We start from the raw sequence: 6924 nt of genomic DNA, 5'->3' as shown, positions 1-6924 counted from the left end.
TCATGGTCTCAAAGCTAAAAACAAAACAAAACAAAAAACCAGGCTATGAGTAAAGGTAGAATAGTAACTAAGATAGCCAACATTCCCAGCTCAGTTGATATCTTTCTTTCTCAAGAAAAAAATGTGGCATTTAAAGAATATTTTTTAAAAACAACAAAGGCCTCTTAAAGAAAGTAATTCAGGTGCCTCTGAACCCAGAGGGCTTTTGTAGAGACCTCCAATCACAGGAAATATTTCTATTAGGACCACAAAAATCTCTTCTATTTGGTGAGCTAAGCAGAGCTCTGAGATACAAAGTTACCTTTAATTGAAAGCTTTTCCTATCGTCTTCATTTTCCCAGAGAGACACTAGCAGCAATGACAGATTTCTCTTTCTCCTGTAATTTTTTTTTCTAAGAGGTTGCTCCTATTTGGGGAACATGAAGTTGGAACACTAGATTGAAAGTCCTGTACAAACACTTGTAATTGTGAGCACTGGCTTTGGGAACGTGTCAGCAATGTTCCTGCAGTTTTTACTTTGTATATTTCATACTAAGTATGCTTTCTCTTTTAGGGATGCTGGGATTTCTAAAGTTGGTTTTGGGGCTTCCCACGTGAAGCAGTGGTAAAGAATCTGCCTGCCAGTGCAGGAGACATAGGAGTCGCAAGTCTCATACCTGGGTTGGCATGATTCCCTGGAGCAAGGAAATGGCAACCAACTCCAGTATTCTTGCCTAAAAAATTCCATGGATGGAGGAGCCTGGCGAGCTACAGTCCATGGGGCTGCGAAGAGTTGGACACGACTTAACATTTGGTGAGCTTACTAAAGCAGAGAGTTCCAGGCTATATCCCCAGACTTATTTATCTAGGGGTAGGATTCAGGAGTCTGCACTTTTTTTTTAACAGGCTGTTAGTGTTTTGTTGTGGTTGTTCAGTCACTCAGTTGTGTGAAACTCTTTGCAACCCCATGGATTGCAGCACACTAGGGTTCCCTGTCCTTCACCATCTCCTGGAGCTTGCAAAAAGTCGTATCTATCAAGTTGGTGATGCTATCCAACCATTTCATCCTCTGTCATCCCCTTCTTCTCCTGCCCTCAATTTTTCCCAACATCACGGTCTTTTCCAGCGAGTCAGGTCTTCACATTAGGTGGCCAAAGTAATGGAGCTTCAGCTTCAACATCAGCCCTTCCAATGAGTCTTTAGAGTTGATTTCCTTTAGGATTGACTGGTTACTGTTAGTGCTAGGTATGCTCAAGCCTGAGAATCACTGCTGATCTAATCATTAAGTTGACCTGAGACATACTGAACAGAGAAAAACAAACTGAATTTTTGAATGGAAGGGAGTTCATAAAATTAGAAGATTCAAAGAAGTGAATAAGCAGGCAGCCTTTATACCTCTTAGAAAAAGAAACAGTAAATTTGTGAAGAATCAATAGCATGAAGAAGTGTAGGCTTGGGGCAGTAAATTAGTAAGGCAGCAACAAGCTTTGTTTATACAGCCTTCTCAGCCTTGAATTCCCTATCTCTGATGATAAGGATGTCTTTCTACCTTCTTGGTACATGGAGGATTATTTCACTTGGGAGACTTATTTCCTGCTTTCAGGGGATAAAGCAGGGTCAGTGTGTCTTGCACCAGCTGCTGCTCAGTTCAGTTCAGTTCAGTCATTCAGTCGGGTCTGACTCTTTGCGACCCCATGAATTGCAGCACACCAGGCCTCCCTGTCCATCACCAACTCCCAGAGTTTACCTAAACTCATGTCCATCGAGTCAGTGATGCCATCCAGCTGTCTCATCCTCTGTCGTCCCCTTCTCCTGCTGCCCCCAATCCCTCCCAGCATCAGGGTCTTTTCCAATGAGTCAACCCTTCTCATAAGGTGGCCAAAATATTGGAGTTTCAGCTTCAGCATCAGTCCTTCCAATGAACACCCAGGATTGATCTCCTTTAGAATGGACTGGTTGGATCTCCTGGCAGTCCAAGGGACTCTCAAGAGTCTTCTCCAGCACCACAGTTCAAAAGCATCAATTTTTCAGCGCTCAGCTTTCTTCACAGTCCAACTCTCACATCCATACATGACCACGGGAAAAACCATAGCCTTGACTAGACGGACCTTGGTTGGCAAAGTAATGTCTCTACTTTCCAATATGTTATCTAGGTTGGTCATAACTTTCCTTCCAAGGAGTAAGCGTCTTTTAATTTCCTGGCTGCAATCAGCATCTGCAGTGATTTTGGAGCCCCCAAAAATAAAGTCTGACACTGTTTCCACTGTTTCCCCATCTATTTGCCATGAAGTGATGGGACCAGATGCCATGATCTTAGTTTTCTGAATGTTGAGCTTCAAACCAACATTTTCACTCTCTTCTTTCACTTTCATCAAGAGGCTTTTGAGTTCCTCTTCACTTTCTGCCATAAGGGTGGTGTCATCGGCATATCTGAGGTGATTGATATTTCTCCCGGCAATCTTGATTCCAGCTTGTGCTTCTTCCAGCCCAGGGTTCCTCATGATGTACTCTGCATATAAGTTAAATAAGCAGGGTGACAATATACAACCTTGATATATTCCTTTTCCTATTTGGAACCAGTCTGTTGTTCCATGTCCAGTTCTGACTGTTGCTTCCTGACCTGCATATAAGTTTCTCAAGAGGCAGCTCAGGTGGTCTGGTATTCCCATCTCTTTCAGAATTTTCCACAGTTTATTGTGATCCACACAGTCAAAGGCTTTGGCATAGTCAATAAAGCAGAAATAGATGTTTTCCTGGAACTCTCTTGCTTTTTCGATGATCCAGTGGATGTTGGCAATTTGATCTCTGGTTCCTCTGCCTTTTGTTAAACCACCTTGGGCTTTAATTCAGAATAATCTATATAGTAACATGGTATATTTTGAGGTGGCATATTTTGTTCCTTTTTTTAAAAAATTCATTTATTTATTTTATTTTTGGCTATGCAGAGTCTTCATTGCTGCTTGGGTGCTTTCTCTAGTTGCAGTAAGTGAGGGCTACTCTTTGTCACCATACATGGACTTCTCATTGAGGTGGCATCTCTTGCTGTGGAGCACGGGCTCTAGGCATGTGGGCTCAGTAGTTTTAAGTTACAGGACTTAGTTGTCCTGCTTTATGTGGAATCTTCACAGACCAGGAATCGAACCCGTGTTCCCTGCATTGGCCAGAGGATTCTTAACCACTGGCTCACCAGGGAAGTCCTTGCCCCCTCTTAATAATAATAATAATGGCTATATTTGCTTACATTTTTTTTCACTTAGATTACAAAGAGCCTTTACTGGTTCACTTATAAGTGAATTTGAATTGTCATTCTGTCTTTAATTATGAGGTCCATGACCTTGTGTTAGTCGATCAGACATGTCCAACTCTTTGTGACTCCATGGACTGTAGCCTGCCAGGTTCCTCTGTCCATGGGATTCTGCAGGCAAGAATATTGGAGTGGGTTGCCATTTCCTTCTCCAGGGGATCTTTCTGAGCTGGGGATTGAACTCAGGTCTCCTGCATTGCAGGTAGATTTTTTTTTTTTTTACCATCTGCACCACCGAAGAAGCCCCTTAGATGCCAAAAAGTCCATGAACCCAGACACATAGTCACCAGTGCAGAAATATTCATTTTTATTCTTACCACATTGAATGCTAGCTCATATCTTATTTTATATATATATATAAGAAAGGAGAAAAAAAGAGTCTTCAAAGAGAGAAGCAAGATTGCAGTAACACGTTTCTTTCCTCTGCAGGCTGGTGTGCCCTCTTGGAGCCATGTGTCACTGGCTGCCTTGTGCTCCTCTCTGGAAATGTTGCAGCCAGCAAGCCACTATGAGGATGCCTTTTTCTGGGCAGAACTGTCTGCCAGGGACTTCAAAGCAGAGGAAAGGAGCCCCGAGGTGGAGGGGATCAGTATCTGGGATCAGTGAGAGCCCATCCTTGGGCTGGATGGGTTAGACCATTTCTGCTTGGGCTGTGGGAACCCAGCTGAGTTGGGAAAAGAGCAGCCTGCTTGAGAAACCTCAGAACTAAAGACTCAAACACATTAATATTAGGCTTCTTCCTATCTCGGTGTTTCCCCCAACTCCCAGAAAAAGAGCATTCCAAGGAGATCTCTGAGACCTAAAAATACATCTTTAACTGGACCTTTCTAAGGAGACAGCTAAGATCTCCCTAACACCTCTGCAAACTGTAGAGCAGTCAGTGATTTCTTACCTGGGTATTTCCTTCAAATACCCTGGGTATGTCCTGGCTCTTATCAATTTCAAATATTTTTTCAAGAACCCCAGGGAGATTTGCAGAGGGATAATCCAGTTCACTGGTAAAAATGAAACCACTACCACACAGCCGGTGATGCAGTCAATAAAGCAAGTTTAAAAAAGAGACACCAAAGAAAACCGGAAGGTTTGGTATCTTAAAGAGAAAAACCACAGTGATACAGCTTCAACCTGCTGGATTGGTTACGAGGTTTCTCCACTCACTGACCCAGGGTTTCTGTTACTAATCAGAGCCCTAGTGAGTTGCAAGAAAAACCTAACCACCAGCAAGCTTGACTCTGTTTCCCCTGTGTTGAAGACATTAACTTGTATCACTCCATGTATGCTATTTTTCCCCTTATAATCTTGCCCAGTTTTCTCCATTTAAACATGGGAATAAAAACCACCACTTATGATGCATGCTGGTTTCATAAACAAGGACACTAAAGTTCAGAAGATTAAGTACATTTTCCCAATCACACAGCTAGGGAAAGGCAAAAAAAAGGATAAATGAACGAATGAAAAAAGAAAAAAAATCTGGATGTAATGTAACTAACACCAAAGCCCGTGTTCTTTCTTTTGCCCCAAACTTTGCATCAGAGGGAAAAAAAGAAAAGATACGAGTTACTGTATGATTGGTTATATTTGATTACTGTGTATTTGTGAGAACAATATCGAGCAACATTTCTTTATATTAAGCTTCTCTAAAAGTAATTAAAAAGCAGAGACCTTACTTTGCCAACAAAGGTCCATCTAGTCAAGGCTATGGTTTATCTAGTAGTCATGTATGGATGTGAGAGTTGGACAATAAAAAGCTGACTGCTGTAGAACTGATGGTTTTGAACTGTGGTGTTGGAGAAGACTCTTGAGAGTCCCTTGGACTGTAAGGAGATCCAACCAGTCCATCCTAAAGGAAATCAGTCCTGGGTGTTCATTGGAAAGACTGATGCTGAAGCTGAAACGCCAATACTTTGGCCACCTGATGTGAAGAACTGACTCATTGAGAAGATCCTGATGCTGGGAAAGATTGAAGGCAGGAGGAGAAGGGGGCAACAGAGGGTGAGATGGTTGGATGGCATCACCGACTCAATGGCGTGAGTTTGAGAAAACTCCGGGAGTTGGTGATGGACAGGGAGGCCTGGCGTGCTGTGATTCATGGGGTCGCGAAGAGTCGGATACGACTGAGTGACTGAACTGAACTGAACTGAAAGTTAGTCTGTAGACGAGGCTCTGCTCTTTGCTAGTAACATGGTTCTGAATAAGCCACCCCCTGACATCATCCTCCTCATGTAAAAAGTGAAGGTGTTGAGTTAAACCACCTCTAAGACCGTTGCTTACTTTGGAATTGACCCACATCAACTCAGAACAAAATTGAAGGGTGGAGTTAAGTGATAAACAGCTACACCTACACAGGGACATTTGACCTACATCATGTTGCTATCATCTCCATCACTATCTTTATGTGAGGGGCACATTCTCAGAAAGGTCTTCTCTGAGTTTTGTAAGATCTAGTTCATAAGTATCTTTCACTTCCCTTTACTACCTCCACCTTGTTCATTTCCGTCAGAGCGCTTGTCAGAAGTTGAACTATGATATGGATGTGTGTATCTGTCCATTGTTTCATTGTCCCCAGGTGATAGGCTCCCAGAAGGCCAGTGGGTTTGTCCATTGCTGTTTCCTAGCACCTCAAACTGTCCCTGCCATAGAACAGCCACTCAGGTGTTTGGTGAATAAACAAGTGAGTGAGCAAACTGCCTTTTAAATCCTGTGGTGGTTATTCTCTGCTTCTCACTTGCAAAGCTGACTTTAGAAGCAGTCTCCAGGGGCAAAAGGCAAGGAAATCTTAATTGCTGTGCATTACAAAGAAAATCAGAATGCTGTTGATTACAATGTTGACAGTAGTTATTGGAGATCTGAGTGTTAGGACTGGAGATAAATTTCATTATCTCTATTTTCCAGAATGTCTTTAGTGAACATAACTTGCTTTGCCATCAGATTTAAGTTTTCACAAAGTGCAGAGTCTTGGTGCGATCTTTAATTTTGAGTTTTTCTAGGAGTAGTTAAAGCTACAACCTGGGCACCAGGACAGGGGTGCTTACAGGATCCACGTGGTGTGTTGGAACTTCTCCATCTTTAATTAGCTAAGAAGAGGCATCTTGGGGCTTCCCCGGTGGTCCAGTGGTTAAGGACACCAGTTTGATCCTTGATCTGGGAAGATCCCACATGCCTCAGTGCTACTGAGCCCATGCGCCACAGTTACTGAAGCCCATTTAGTCTGTGCCCTGCAACCAGAGAAGCCACGGCATTGAGAAGCCCGTGTTCCATACCTGGAGAAAGCCTTCGCATAGCAACGAAGACCCAGCACTGCCATAAGTAAATAATATTTAGAAAAAATAGAATAGTAATAAGAAGTATCTTACTCTTTCTCTTTCAGCCCTGCTTGAGGTCTGTGCCCAGAATATGCTCATGAATCTTTAATCTGGTGGGTGAAGCCAGAGGACCTGATTTTGATTCAATTAGCCAGAACCATCCATAGTGGCAGGTTTCAAGCAACCAAGGAGGTAAGGGGTGGGGGGACCCAAGCTGGTGTGGCCTCTGAGAGTATGGCTGTAGGCAGAAGTAGGGAGGACTGGCTAGTGTCTTCCTGGACAATAAACAGCAGCAGAAGGACGATGCGGGTTGTCCATGGAGTCTACTGTTCCCCATAA

The sequence above is a fragment of the Moschus berezovskii genome, chromosome 15, assembly GCF_049115385.1.
Source record: "Moschus berezovskii isolate FMDL1 chromosome 15, NW_MosBer_1.0, whole genome shotgun sequence".
Lineage (NCBI taxonomy): Eukaryota > Metazoa > Chordata > Mammalia > Artiodactyla > Moschidae > Moschus > Moschus berezovskii.
The sequence above is the reverse complement of the archived record's forward strand: the minus strand, read 5'-3'. Positions refer to the sequence as shown.